Source organism: Homalodisca vitripennis, unplaced genomic scaffold, assembly GCF_021130785.1.
Source record: "Homalodisca vitripennis isolate AUS2020 unplaced genomic scaffold, UT_GWSS_2.1 ScUCBcl_9623;HRSCAF=18172, whole genome shotgun sequence".
Classification (NCBI taxonomy): Eukaryota; Metazoa; Arthropoda; class Insecta; order Hemiptera; family Cicadellidae; genus Homalodisca; species Homalodisca vitripennis.
In genome coordinates this window covers 5,553-21,136 of record NW_025785750.1, presented here as the reverse complement: position 1 = coordinate 21,136, position 15,584 = coordinate 5,553, and the positions used below count along the sequence as shown (strand labels likewise).

The 15,584-nt window shown below is 32.1% G+C and overlaps 1 long non-coding RNA gene across 1 annotated transcript; it reads right to left on the bottom strand.

Annotated features, from left to right (window-relative positions):
• Window positions 1-9,978: 9,978 nt before the first annotated feature.
• LOC124374694 lies at window positions 9,979-14,380 on the bottom strand. Its single transcript, XR_006923597.1, has 2 exons — window positions 14,293-14,380; window positions 9,979-10,734 (listed from the first exon to the last, which is right to left on the bottom strand). It is a non-coding gene; the product is annotated as an uncharacterized LOC124374694 (long non-coding RNA).
• Window positions 14,381-15,584: the final 1,204 nt, after the last annotated feature.

Genomic DNA, 15,584 nt, shown 5'->3' with positions numbered 1-15,584 from the left:
GCTGCGTGTGTGTAAGTGGTGTGATGTGGATGGTGTAGTGGGATATGGGAGGGTGGGTGTGGTGGGGTTAGTAGCAAGGGTCTTAGCGCGACGATTTCTTTGAGAGGTGTACCAATTGTGGTTTTAGAGAATTCATGCGCACAGAAAGAACCTTGTACAATCTGTGATAGTGTGCGAGGGCGGTGTTTGGAGAGGAGGATGAAGAGCGCGAGGAGGTGATGCTGTGATGTCCTGTGTAGTACAATATACAATTCATCTGTGTATGTTTCAATATAGTTTCTTAAATTGAAATATGTTTCTTCAAATAGTGGCAGAGAGGTTTTAGAAATGCAATAAGCATCTCTGAGAGACATAATTAATGATATAAAAGGGCATGAATTAAACATTTGTTTTTTAATTAAAAATTTACTGTGTTATTTAGGAGAATGGTTTCATGATATATGTTACATACATTATAAAAAGATCCATATGCTATAGATGTACAGAAAGATATAACCATAATATCTTTAATATAATAAATCCACAGAATTAAAAATAACGGATGTAATACTGGGTGGTCCCTGTGTTCCCTTTCGCTTGCTAGAAGTGATTAGATAGGAGATGCCTGATGAGATGTTAGACTGATAAATCTATATATACAACCCATACAATTTTACAAGTGGGGTATAGCTCTATTACACTATTTCAAGTAGCTTTTATATTCCACAGTGATGTGTGATGTTAAAAAATCATTTTAATTCCCTCCACTCAAGCTTAGTGATAATCTCTTAACATTTTCGCTTAAGTCTCTCCTATATAGATGATATCGAGATATTTTAGATTTTTCCAATATGTTGTGCGAAACTTTTAAAATAATAAGGATTTCTGTGCTATAAATCTTAAATTATACCGATAATTGTAATACAAAATGAAACTGCTCCCAATACCATGTTATAAATTCATTCCAATCTTTACCGAGTATCATACTACTTTATTCCATACTAAAAACTTAGCTATTATTTTTCAATCCTTAATACGACGGTACTATGAACCAGAGACAAAGACTATGTGTCTCATCGAATTGTTGTAAGAAATTGTTTGATCCATCTTGCAAAAACCTTCTTATTAATTTACGATTACAATGTACAAAGCTAGAATATCAGAAAACAATTTATTGTACTGTGACTTTTTTTCCAGTAGTGGCGGCGTGTGTGTGTGTGTGTGTGTGTGTGTGTAGTCGTGTGTGTTGTGTGTGTGTGAGTGGCTGTACATGTGTGTGTGGTGTTGTGTGTGTCGTGTGGGTGTGAGTGTGTGTGTGTGTGTGTGTGTGGTGTGTGTGTGTGTGTGTGTGTGTGTTTAAAAACCCAGCTTGTAACTTTATTACTTATTTTTTCATTTCTTAGAGGCCCCCCTGTATCAATCAAACGGACATTTTAGTTTTATACCGTATTACAATTTCTTTGTATAGATATATATACTAATATATATATTATTTTAGATACTTTGTAAGTCATAATATATATTATATTAGTATATAAAAGTTACTTTTAACATTGATTATATTGGTTTGAAGTTTAGTTTCGAGCACAGCAGCTTCTATTTAGCACCTTAACACCTTAAATTTTTGCTCACCCATTCATTTTTACACATGCTTTTTAGATAATTTTTTTATAATAATATATCTTTATTTAAAAAACGTCTTTTACTTTTTTTAACATTGTATAAAAACATTTCTTAAATCCTGAATCATTCTTCCTCTTAAACATTACACAGATTTTCTTTCTAAATTGTGTTTGCGTTTCTATATTGTCACTGAGATTCTGAGAAAGAAATATCCCAATTATTTATTTAGGTACAATAGTTTTATAAATATCTTCCCCCTGTAAAGTATGTTGTTTTTTTGCTTGCTGAATTCATGTTTTAGGCTGCTAAATCACAATTGTAATAAAATCTTTAGGACTCTAGGGGGGTGGATTTTTTTTTTTTATGATTATGATTATTCAGAAGATACACGGTGGGTTGCATATATTACCAAATTACATCCCTGTGTTATTATTTCTTCTAGGGGGAGTTATTAACAATAATCTACATTGTTACTTGCTACACATAACATAACATAATTTTGGGTTCATCGAATACTACGTGGATTGGATTCAAATATTAACTTAGTTCTGTCTGACGGACATAAATTAATCTTACAATATTTTTACTAATTCTAATTCTGAGACATTACACATCGGGATATCATTAATAATTACTCATTGTCAAAAAATCACCATGATTTTTGGGGTGCTTGAATATCAAGTCTTACTCCAACGCCTTGGAAGTAAGAGTTCAGAGAAGAGTATTCATCTGTTTATATATAAATAGTCCACTTACCAATACATAATATTTTTTAATTTATTAATTTCTTGTTTGTCATCTTATAATTCTGAAATGAAACTGACAACAATACAGGAGTGGCGTACTTTACTGAATACTGTCGTTGAAATAGTATCTACAGGACAGCATACAGAGGAGATTACAAGAAAGTTAAAATAAAAAACACAAATTTTATAATACAAAAATAAATTTAGCTGCTGATGTATAGGGCCCTGATGTTATCACAAGAATTGGTAATTTTAAAATAAATTGTTTTCTATGAAAATTAAAGTGATCTTGGCTTTGTATGAATAAGTTAAGTAATTTACGTAGAATGATTGTAAAGTGTCCTTATCCAACGTTCTCTAGGATTATACTACCAAAATTTTTGCAGGTCAAATTAAATTAATAAACTCATACTGTACGGATTTGCAGTGCTTTCTTTAGATGAACCGCATCGTGCTGGGTTGTGCAGAAGTTTTCTAGTAGGCCTAGAATTTTCTTTATGGAAATTTCTCGCCTTCAAAAGCCTATTTTGGACTAATATAAGTTTTTAGGAACAAATCACATAACAACCGATTTCCAAATATTTTAATTACAACGGGCCAAATAGAAATAATTTACTTTTTATACACGCGAGGTCTTGCCAAAGGAGTGTGTTCCTCAACATATAGAAGCTGTGACACTCGCATTTACTGAGCTTGTTCAATGTTTCATAGTACAAGTCGGCTCTACCTGTAGTTTCCGCCGGTAGGTAGGTTTGAGGCCAAACCAGTAATAAACACGTTTATGTTTCCGAATTTTTAACATTTATTACAGTAATATAATTATACGTTATATAAATAACAAAACCAATTCCTCAGCCTTATTAAACCTTTCGTTATGGTCAAAGTTTAATGTAATATGCGTGATTTGATAGCCACATCGACAAATATTTGTTTTATAAGAATTATTACTATAGTAACATTAATTGTAAAAATACAGTTTTTAATTACAGTATGTTAAAAAATAAGAAATTAAGTTGTTTATACTAATAACTCGTTGCTTATATGTAGAAGAATATACACATTTACCAATCCATTTAAATGCTTAAATTGTTTTGGCGGGGCTTTAGAAAAAGGACACCTCCCTACCAAAACTATTGTACACCAGAAAATATTAGATACTACGTAAAGGGATAAGCTGTGTACCTCAAACTCCTAACTAAAGGATATCACGCCATGCATTGTGTCGATATGTGCAAGGACATTGGCAATTATCACCCTACAGATTATTTTTTCCCGCCCATTTTGCCCATCAGTAACGTTTTGCTAGAAAACGTCGTAAGACCATGTTTTTCTTCATGTCATTGTGTTTTCTAATAAATAGACCATTAAAATAATACGTCACAAGAAAGGGGTTGCAATTTGAAAATTTAAAGTTATACCCACCCCGTACCTCCTTTGAATAAGGGGGGGGGGGATTTTTGTATCATTTGAAAAATCCACATAAAATAGTATTTTACATAAAGTATTGTGAAGGACGTGCATCGATAATCTCAATCCGTTTGAATAGGTAAGTATATATCCAGGGGATTATGCAGGGCGTAATTTACACGCTGTAATAAATTAATATGTGATATTTATCTCAATATCACCCTCCCTAGCCTTTAATACAATTTTATTATATCATTATATAGTAAATATATATAATTATGAATTATTAATGCATACAATTTAAATCTACAAATAATGGATGTATAAAAATTTATAAATAAACAAATAAGTGTAGTATAGACAAACAATACCAAATACAAAAATATGTTTAATACAATACATTTTAATGAGTATAATTATTATAAACTTCTTTAAATTTAATCGGTTAACAGTTGTATGCCAAGAATGATAAATTAGGATAATTTGACCTGAGTGCAAACATGTGATTGTTTATTGTTTATAATTTGACTTTAAAATATAAAAGTGTATTGTTGTTACAATCTCATAAATGTGTTTTAAATTTCTATAAGTAAACCAGGAGTCCCAAGGAAAATGTCTTGAAACTGTGAAGAAATTAAGATACACTTTAACGAGATTAACCAAAAGCTTCTATGACGAGGACGGGTATACGGATACGTGCATACCAGTATTATCCGGGCTCCGTCTCCACTATCCTCTAACGTTAAATTGAATCTCTACAACAAAAGCATTGGTAAATACACAGTTTGAAATTTAGTTAAATCTTCAAAATATAAACTTACCATCATTACAGTGGTTATAATTAATAATTCTGTTTCAAATATATCATCTGTTTATGAATAAAAATCTAATGTAAAACATTATTATTGTTTATTGACTGTAGAGTTGTGATTTTTATTATATTTTCATCACACATAAAACATATGATTTTAAGAGAGATGTCATGTTAAAATCTAGTATTAGATGGAAACAAACTAATTACAAAAATCATTGAAATATTATAATTTGAACCAAAAATATTATTATTAATCGAGAATAACATTATTTAATCAGGATACATCACATTTAGAATAAAGGAATACAAACTATATCTTAAATGCTACCATTCATTAAACAACTTTTAAATACTGCAAATTTTACATGTAATTCTTTCTAAAAATTATTTACATATCCTAATGCACATTGATACCAATTACTAAACCCCCCACAAGGAGACAAAGATGATGCTATTTGTTATAGCAATGAGTAATTGACTTTTATTAAAATGAACGGTTACATTATTAAAAATTACTAACGTTTGACTAAACTTATTAAACCAAAGAAAGAAGTGTTTTAACAATGATTTAAGTTAATTAAAATATACTGGTGAACCAGAAAAAGCTAACATTAATATTTGAGAGAAAAATACTAACTAATAAATGGTCACTAAAGTATTATACAGAAATGGATGTATATAACAGTTCTATTCAAAATTACATTCGACCTATAAATTTATTAATTCCACGTATCCAAATTAAAATCATCTTAACAAAACCAGATATAAACATTACTAAGTGTTTTTTCCATATAAGAGTACTTGGGAACAGGTGCAAAAAAGCAGCAATTACACAGCTACGAGCCACTAATCATATAGTTGTAATGATGAAAATTAAATTGTAAGCCATTGATGCATTTTCAACCAACTACTTGAATAAAGGCCAAATAAACATTCCTAATAATGTGTTAAGCTCCATTTTTATAATACTATTATGTAGAAGATCACAGCCTTTATTGTGACGTGCATTCGAATCCTCTAGAAGTAATACCATGGCAGGAAAACAAATTGAAAAAAGAAAACTGTAATACCAAAGTTAGAAAACAGTCCACGATTGATATCTCTATTTTGGAACCTATCCTGTGAACCCCACCAAACGCATATTACGTAGCCTTCAAGAAAGGCATTATTGGGAATACTCTCAAACATTCTCGACACTATAACACGGTTATGATCATATTTCCGCACATGAATGTCATGGTATCTCAATATATCCGAGAGAGCATAATTATGTTCATGAGAACTTTTACAAACATGTAGAATAGCCTGAATATTTTCTGAAATAAGAAATTGAATATAGTCTTGATTATAAATCATTTAATATTGGAAAATTATCCAAGGATAATTATGAAAAATTTAAACACCGCGCACAGCAATACAACTTCAAGCAACTTATAGTAACATATGAACATTCAATATGTATCTAGGTCACAGGACAAGTCACAATTTTGGTCGCCACAAATCGCATTGAAATAGATTCTTCTATCCTATCCCTGCGGTAATATTGAACTTCGAGATACCTAAGTCATATAAACCTTCCTTGTCGTTAATAGCCGTATGTATATTAGTTCCACAAACTATTATTATATCATATGGCATAGGGGTATCATCCTTTTAATTGCAGACAGTTTTTGTGATTAAAGCCATTTACATTTTGATAAAGAATGCAATAATAAAGGGTCTCATGCAATACTACTGCAAAATAAAGGTGTCCATGTGTTCATCAAGTGCTTTGGCAATTACCGAATACACATGAATATATTTAACTGCAGCATTAACAAATCCTTGAATAATCTTTCTCGTGTCAACATCTGGATTGCAAAATCACCTTCAGTGGGAAAAGTGAAATTTCGATTTTTATGAAATGTTACACAACTCAAGTCTATATTATTAGTGTCACAGTATGTAGCACATTCATTTCCTTATATAAGACCACATATGAACATCTTGTGACATCTGTTTACTTAATGAGAAACAATAGAGAATGAAGTAGTATCATACAGTCTCTTTCAGGTACTTCCTAGGTGTTTGACCCACGAAGGCCGTAAACTCTAACAATAGGAAGTTATCTGGAACGCTCGATATAACTCCTCGAGAACAATATCAGCAACAACACCCAGAGCTAGAAGGTTAAAAACTTTCGTTTCTAAAGCATCGAAGTTGCCCATCAATGATGCTGTTAATCTATGATAGTGGAGAAAAATAAATTCATTTCCATATTTAGAACATTCAGTCTATGTCATTGACACACACCTAATGTGAAAACAGCTCTACACAGTCTGTCACATCCAATCCCATCATACGAATCCATATCCTCAACTAGACATACAGAAGAGATACATCGTAATGATCAATGTTCACTAATAGTATATAAATATACATCCTCCAAACTCAGAGTTGTTTAACTCATCCCAAGTCGGAAAATCAAGGATATACCAGATCCTGATAAGCAGAAAACATGAGCATTTCATAAATTGCACGAAACAACAGTTGCGGTACCACCAACAACTGATTTAATGTGTTTATTCCCATCATTTACTTACAAAGTAACAAAAATAAATCGAAACATTTTTTTTAGGAAATTATCCCAACAAGGGCATCAGGCGGTGTGTGGCGAAAAGAGTTCATCAGTCTGCACTAAACTAATTACACTCAATAATCTTAAATTACAAGAAGGGAATAAATTAACATTATTAAAAAAAAACATTAATTAATACAAAAAAATTAAACCTATAGAATAAAAGATACAAGCCCAGAGCATATATAACATTTAGCTAATAAATAAATTAAAACTTTGAAATTAGGAAGGAGTATAGTGGGTGTATAAGATGAAAGTCGGACAAATAAACGTAAATAAATTACATAAAAATATTACTGTTTTGGTCGAGTAACAGATATACCAAAAAGAATATAAAATAGAATCGTCAAAAATAAATAGAGAAACTTAGATCTATCCACTTTACACCTGCACATCCTAAACAGACCATACCAAACACACAAACCCACACACACCACACACACACACACACACACACACACAAACGCGCGCGCGCGCCAGGTTCAATGCCTTGAGGTAAGTACCTTCTGATACTGTGCCTTCCGCATCGAAGTATTTCCGAAGGTAATTTCAGAACAAACGGTTGTTTTCAGGCGTACCTGTACAAATTCAAGGAATCGATTAAAACGCGGGGCATGTATTCTTTGTGTGCCCACATTACAGTGCTTCTTGGGGTATACTCGAAATATACTTAAGGGCGCGAACTGACACCGCAAAACTTGACGTAGCTAATGCTGCCGACGGAAAGCGCGTGGAAGAAGCGGCTAATGTTTGCTGAAGTCATGACGGAGTTGCGGCAAAACGAAGCGGACCTGGAAGCAAATACCATCTAGTTCCATTTTTTTTGGGAGAGCTATGGCTAGGGCCCCTCCCGCGAAGTAATGCCTTACGGTGGTCCGGCGGGAGAAGAAAGAAGCCACAGAAGCAGAGGTTTAGGGTTTCAGTTTCAGGAGTCCACGATCCTTACGGTTTATTACTCATTTCCCCCTCTCGTAAAACACACACGTGCACACTCAACACTCGCGCCGCGCGCGCCGGCAAAGCTCCAATGGTCACAATATACTAGACGGCAGTCCATAATAGTCACATTTCGAATTAATGTGTCCAATAAAACCATACGAATTGAGACATTTAGTGTTTTTAATCATTCTTGTTTAATCGTATTCACATTATCTTGCAGATTGCACCTTTCACCACTGTATCACAGCAGGCAGCAGAAGAGAGCGCACGATGCAGAAACCGTCGATGCTCCGTCCCAACACATTGTTAATTGAGTTTATGAATACCAACAATCATGTTTTTTGTTCTGAATTTTTAAAGCTAAACCAAATACCATGTCATATAAAATAGTAATTTTGCATTTTTTCCTTTAATTCTCGGAAAAAATAAAGGATTTCCGTTGTAACTAATATAAATCCTATAGAAAAACTCATTATTTTTAACAGCTATAAAAAACCACATAATATTGTTCATATCTTTATTAATTAAAAATTTACAATTGTTTTGCCAGAAAAATATCTCTCTCTTTACACTTAGATTTTACTTAGAAGCCTAGTTAAAGTTAAACCAATTAAAACCTTTTAAAGATCATCCATAAACTAAGATTATTTTTCAAAAGATCTTGAACTCTGTAATGCAACCGTGCAACAAGTATTTTAACTGCCTCTTAAACACATGCAGACTACCTGTACAATACTCAGCGAATGTGGCGGAGTTTGAAGAGCCTAGAATCATTATACACTGTCTCTCGTAGAAAGTGGTTTCATGCTGTACCTATTTATAATGTAGAATATTACAATAAAAACGCTCATTATAGAACACCTTCGAATTTCTGTATACGTGTCAGCCTCAGTTAAACTTGAAGCAGAACTACTTGTTTAGCTGTATCAGCGAAGATATACCACCAGTACTAGCAGTATTTCCATCCTTCTTTAGGGAGCCATTATGTGGAAAACTACGTTGTATATAATAATTAAAGCTAATTAATTTTATCTACATATTATAGATAACACCATCACCCTAAGAGTAAAATTATATAGATTGTTTAAAGTTACTTTTTCTTATTAATACTAACAGATATTTCAACATTTATAGGTTTTCTCTGAAACTACACTAGTAACAAAAATATTTATACTGTGTATGAACAACAATTTTATATAACATTATTATAAAGAAAATAAAATAATAAGTAAATCGATAACATGATTGAGTTGGGAAGTACAAGCGTTCAACCACATTACTCAATTTGTAAGGAAGGGCCTAGAGGAGTTAAAGCAAGTGGGGGTAGAGGTGGGACCTAAGTGTTACATTTCTGTGGAGGATAGATGAGGAGAGGTACATGAACAATGCAGACCTGGGTTGTTGCGCGGTGTTGCCAGCTGTAAACGGAAGAATAAACACTAGTGATGGATAATCGATTGAATACAACAATTGAGTGATTGTTACTGCTCATTGTTTACTCCTCCTGAATTCTTCAGCAATCCTTTACCTTCACGGTTTAAGTTAACACGTGCTTTACACCACGACACAGAATGTGAGTAAAAATATAATAGTATAAAACATGAAGAATGATCAAACTCCAAAGAACAAAACGGATGTAAACTTCCGGAACGATGCGAAACAATGAAGCGTTGTCTCATACTGTGTGTGTTTTAGCTGATATGACAATGTGGCAACGCCGCAAGGTGAGGGGAGAAGTGGGGTGCAGTGATTGCTCATACCGCTAACCTTGCAATGATGTGACTCGTACTACCACTGTATTACAGATGTATTAACAGTTATTTACTTGGGGATAGAATAAACACAGAGCAGGGTTGCCTTTATGCTTTATTGTATTCAGATTACAATATGATATAAAGATAATATTTATTGAGATTTACGTAGCACTATTTTAATATTTTCAGATTTGAATAAATTTGTAAATGTTTTTTTTTTTTAATTCTAACTCTTTTTTATTCATTGGCATACCAAGGTTGACCTTCGGGGATTATGCTGTTACCAGTGGACCCCAAAGCTGCTAGTGGATTCTTTACTCCCGCTCCAATTGTAGCTCCCATAGCGTTCCCCACTAACGATCCTGTCGCACTCATCGTTGATCCAAGAATCGCTCCCGTAGCTCCTGCTACAGCTCCCGTAGCTCCTGCTACAGCTCCCGTCGCTTTTACCGCATTTCCTGCAGCAGACTCTACTACTCCGAAAGAGGGCTCCTAGTAACGCTGCTGGCATCTGCCAGGGCTTTCCCCAAAGTCATCATTGAAATATGGTACATTATAAAGTCTTTCAGGCTGTACGAGTTCATTTTTTTTACAATTGTCCTGTTTTTCTGCTTGACATTTCAGCTTAGCCTCTTCATCGAGCTTGCCCATGCATGTCTTCAAGCAGCCGGAGTAGATCTTGTACACGTTAAACTCAAGGAATAGTATTCGCTAGGGTTAGTAACACCGGTTTTTTCTTCAACACGCCAGCGGTACTTTCAGTAATGCCTGATTTTGGATTACCATAGTCTGGGATACCACTCCAGCCTCTCCGGAAGGTAGGAGGACGAGGGCAGCGGCTGCCGTTATGTATATCTGTAACAGAAGTAATATGAACATAATATATGCTGGTCACGGAGACAAATGCGATATGGAATGCCTACTTTGAAATCACATGGACTCATGGAAACACTATAAACAATAGGCATTTTCATATAATTTGAGTTCTAGTATTGTATTTTATCCTGGAGATCCAGGATAAAACATGCAATGAAATCTTATATATATATATATAAGGTTATATGTTATAACGATCATATGTTAGTTTGCTTATTTAAACGCATATGTGACAGAATACGGCCAAATACAAAATAATTGAATCGGAAAAAGTAAGCGCTCTGTGGTGTAATGGTAGCACATTCACCCGGCAAGTGAGAGATCCGGGTTCGACTCCCGGCGGGAGCAAGTACTTTTTGTGATTCAATGTTTTATTGGAATTAAATAATGCTATTGCCATTTATACAATTTAACGTAAATAAAAAGTCGTTTGACAGGTGTTTGGTCTTCCGATCATATGTTAGTTTTGCTTATTTAAACGCATATGTGACAGATACGGCCAAATACAAAAATATATATATATATATATATATATATTATAAAGAGCTCTTTAAAATAAAACTACAATTATTATTTGTACAATATTTCGTTTTCATTTTGGTAAATTTACTAGATAAGTAATCTAAAGAATCAAGTGGGGGAAACGAAGGACTTAGCGAATTTTAAGTCCATATGGTTGTTTAGATTGTAATATTAGCTGATGTAACAATTCATAGTTTTCTTAGATTCAAACCGTTTCGTGAGTTATTTTCACAAGGTTTAATTTTGCTTATAGCTTTTAGTTCCACAGCAATCCTCAAAGCTTTTGTTATGGTGAATAGCGTGTAAGGCCACTGGCCTATTTTTCTTCTTTTTTGCTTTATTCAAAACTGTGACCGGTCATTCTAGACCCACAGAGAATTTAAAGTTTGCCCAATGTAGGTAGTCCTTGGAAACCCTGTGTGAGGTCGGTACACGTCCAATTTCCAGCTATTGAGTAACTTTTTGAATGACGGCTATTGTTTAAAATTGATCCTATTCATAATTTTACAAATACCACAACTTAGTTTTTCAGCCAAAAGATAAATTTTGAAAATTTTTTCAACATATGAATTATGGAATTCTGAGTCTTACAAGCATATTTCTTCAAATATTGAGGTCTCTTAAAGGACTAGTCTGGGTGAACTGGACAATAATTTGTCTATTAAGGGTGGGTTTTATTGAAATTTCGGTGTGGATTTTTTTGACATGATCTGGATGGGAAACTACTGTAATTGTAGATAATTCATTTTGTATATGATTTTGTAGTAAAATTCCAACATCCAAAAAGTGTTGATTTTGTGATTAATATTCTAATTAAAGATTACACATGAAAAGTTATTTATTTAATTTTCAAGGAAATTGTAAAGTTTCTCTACTACATGAAGTCATACTATATAGAAATGTCTATAAATCTGAGCCACATCACAGGAAGGAAATTTTGAGTTTTTTAAGAAAAATTGTTTTGCTTGCTACAAAACCCATAAAAAGTTTGGTGTAGATGAGGCCATTGCATGCCAAACTGCCATTTCTTTAATTTTTAGACAAAGTAATTTTATGTGCGTGTCGTATTACCTCCAATTAATGTTTCCAAGGATTTGACCTACCATTTCTCACAATACCTCTAAAGCTATGCATTACTTAAGAAGCTAAACATTTTCCACAAATAGCATATAAGGGACATATTTTCAAAATGAACAATCGTTACAAAAAAAACTTCCTCTCTTAATTTATTGGTTTTTGCTTTAAATCTAAATAAAATATAAAACAATTACATAACCTAGCCACGCTTCTCTGTGGCTTGGCTATTATAAAACTAATATTATGTACAAATGATGCATTATTATATATTGTATTAAATTCAAGTACAATCAAATAATAAGTAAGTTATATAAAAAATTCCTTTTATTACTTACTATGCATGAATTAAAATTTTATCAACCAGGTATGAAAAGGTTGTTTTTTACTCCAAACAATTACATTACTGTATACTAAATTATAACTGTTAATTAAAATTCCAATTAAAGCACTACCTGGTGCAAATTAATTTTAGTAAATCTCTCTTTTGCTAATATAAATAAATTAGATGGGTTTTATTACGTGAGCATGCATCATAATTGTTTGCCATTAGAAAAAACATGGATTTTCTAAATCAAAGCAGCAAACAGACATTGTCTGGCCTTGATATTTGTTAATGGTTATTTTGAATTCTAATCGAACAAGGGAACTTTAGCCTTTTTAATAATATTGTGGTATGTGACGGTATCATTGTGATTCGAGGCAACAGGACAATTTATCCTTAAATCTTCCAATCAAAATGGTTGCTTATTTGGATATTTTTCTTACTATATGCTACACAGCGTTTGCAGAAAAGATTGGCAAAAATGTGATGTTACTATCAAACTAACTCTATGCTTTCAAGACTATAAATGTAAAACAAATCGAAAAATTGTGGTTAAATGAATTAAACGTATGGTTGTACAGTCATAAAATTACGTTTACACAGTTGATTACAATTTAGCAGGCTTTAAAAGTGTTTTTCAACCCATTTATCAATAAAAAAAAATTTTAAGTTAGAACAAAAAATACATAAAATGCTATCTACAAAATTTCATTGAAATTTAGGAGATTAACATAAACGATCATTGTGATACCAGATTTTTATATACAAAGACATGGATTTTGTATTTTGTGACACAATTGAAAATTAATTAACCTCGATTACTCAACAAACAAAAAGTGGTTTATAAAAAACAAAAACTCCCTCTATAATTATATTTCTCTTTCCTAATTAGATGTTTATTTTTTTAATGGAAATATAGGTGTATACTTTAACCTGAAAACCTTTCACAATACTTTTTGAGAAAAATAGTATTAATATTTAGTTGACTTATTCCTCCCAAGCCTAAGGAAAATAAAAGATAATAGCAATTGTGGTTGCATCACTGGAATAGTGGCCACGATGCTGAAATGGGAAAACCTGTGCATTCAGCATTTTAAGTTACCCTTAACTTAAACATTACTGTCACTTCCAATTGTCTGGGAACGAGTACTATGGTTTATAAGGGAGGATTTGAAGCTTTGGACAGAATTCTCCATGACATACATAGCTGTAAGTCAATAACTATAGGGGATGACTGTTGCTGGCAAGTGGTTTTAAACAAACTTTAGCACCCTAAAGAACTGGCACTGATTAAGTTAATGCCTGTATTAAGTCATCCTATATGTGGCCCGATGTTATAATGTCTCGATGATCTTTGTGCATAAATATGAGAATTGTGTTTGTAATCACTTTATTATTGAACTAATTATGTATACATTACTACCAGTTCAAAATTAATGTTTATTGATAAAAGAAAACTAGGACATTAATTTAAATTAAAATAATAATAGATAATACCCCACAGTTTTTGTGGGGTACTTTCAATAAATGCTGAAATACACAGAATAAAACTTCATATCAAACATTACGATCTCTAATGGTGCAATATAAAGTTGGTACAGAAGAGAAACACTTACAATGAGCATGTGTGACCTCATGTCTGCTAGGAAGGCAACTGACTGGCAGATCTGTTGGATCCTGACTTAAACTTTTAAATTAAATATCAACAAACAAATGGTATCATATCTCAGCGAATTAAAATGTCATGTCACACACCTGTAGTAAACAAAGCTATGACAGATTATTAATGTTTGGCCATTTAGTTAAATAACATTATTAATCTAGCTGTGGCATATGTGATTAGAACCATTTTTCCCGTTACTAATTAACTTTGAAATCAATAAAATGACGCCACTACTGTTCTCATCTGCAACAAATCATTGGATGTGTTGGAATACATTCCTGTAAATAATTTATTTCACATATTGGGTTCGCCTTATCATAACAGTTTGTATGTATATGATCAAACCGTGGTCGTGATTGTGATGTTTGTAGTTTTATTTGATCTTTTTACTATAAAAAGTTCTCCACTTAAATAAACATTTTCACCAGCAGCTTAGCAAAAGTGAAATTGTTCAAGTTAACATCTGAAAATTCTAGATTAGTTTTTAAATTTAGAAAATCTGTTTCGTTTTGAAGAAAACTCAAATTTTTTATCAGACTGAGTGTATTTTATTCTGATACTTTTTGTAATGAATAATGTAGAAGATAGAGTCAGTTTATTTAATGATAATAAAGAATGTTATAAATCTTATAAAATTTAAAAAAATACTATAATTTTGAAAAATTTAAATATGTTATTAAATTTGTTATCCACACAATCAGATAAAACTGTAAAATTTAATTAATAAAAAGACTTTGAAATAAAAACAACACTTAATAAAATTCAGTTACAATCTCTTGTTACAGTTTATTTTTCATTAATTTAAAATGATATTAGTGTTTGAAATACAAATTTAAGAATAGACTAAAATGTGTTCAGGAAATGCCGAATTCAGTGTTAGATCTTCAAATTCAGATCTTTTAATGTTATAAATTACATTGTAGTCTTGGAAAATGTAGTTTTTTTAAGTTATTTTCAACAATTTACATAAAGAATCTGAGATGTTACGCACTTTCTTTCCAAGTGGTTTTGGTTTTTTTCAAAAACCAAACTAAATCGATTATATCTGAATTAGGAGAAACTACCTATTAGAAGATTCTAAAATATTATTCTAACTATTCAAGATTCTGAAGAAATATTTTTTAATAAAAGTAAAACTACTGTTATTTTATATTGAAGAAATAATTGTATTAAATGTTGATACAAATGAAAAATATCAGTATTAAAAATAAACCAGATTCCAGGAATCAAAGTATGTATCAGTCA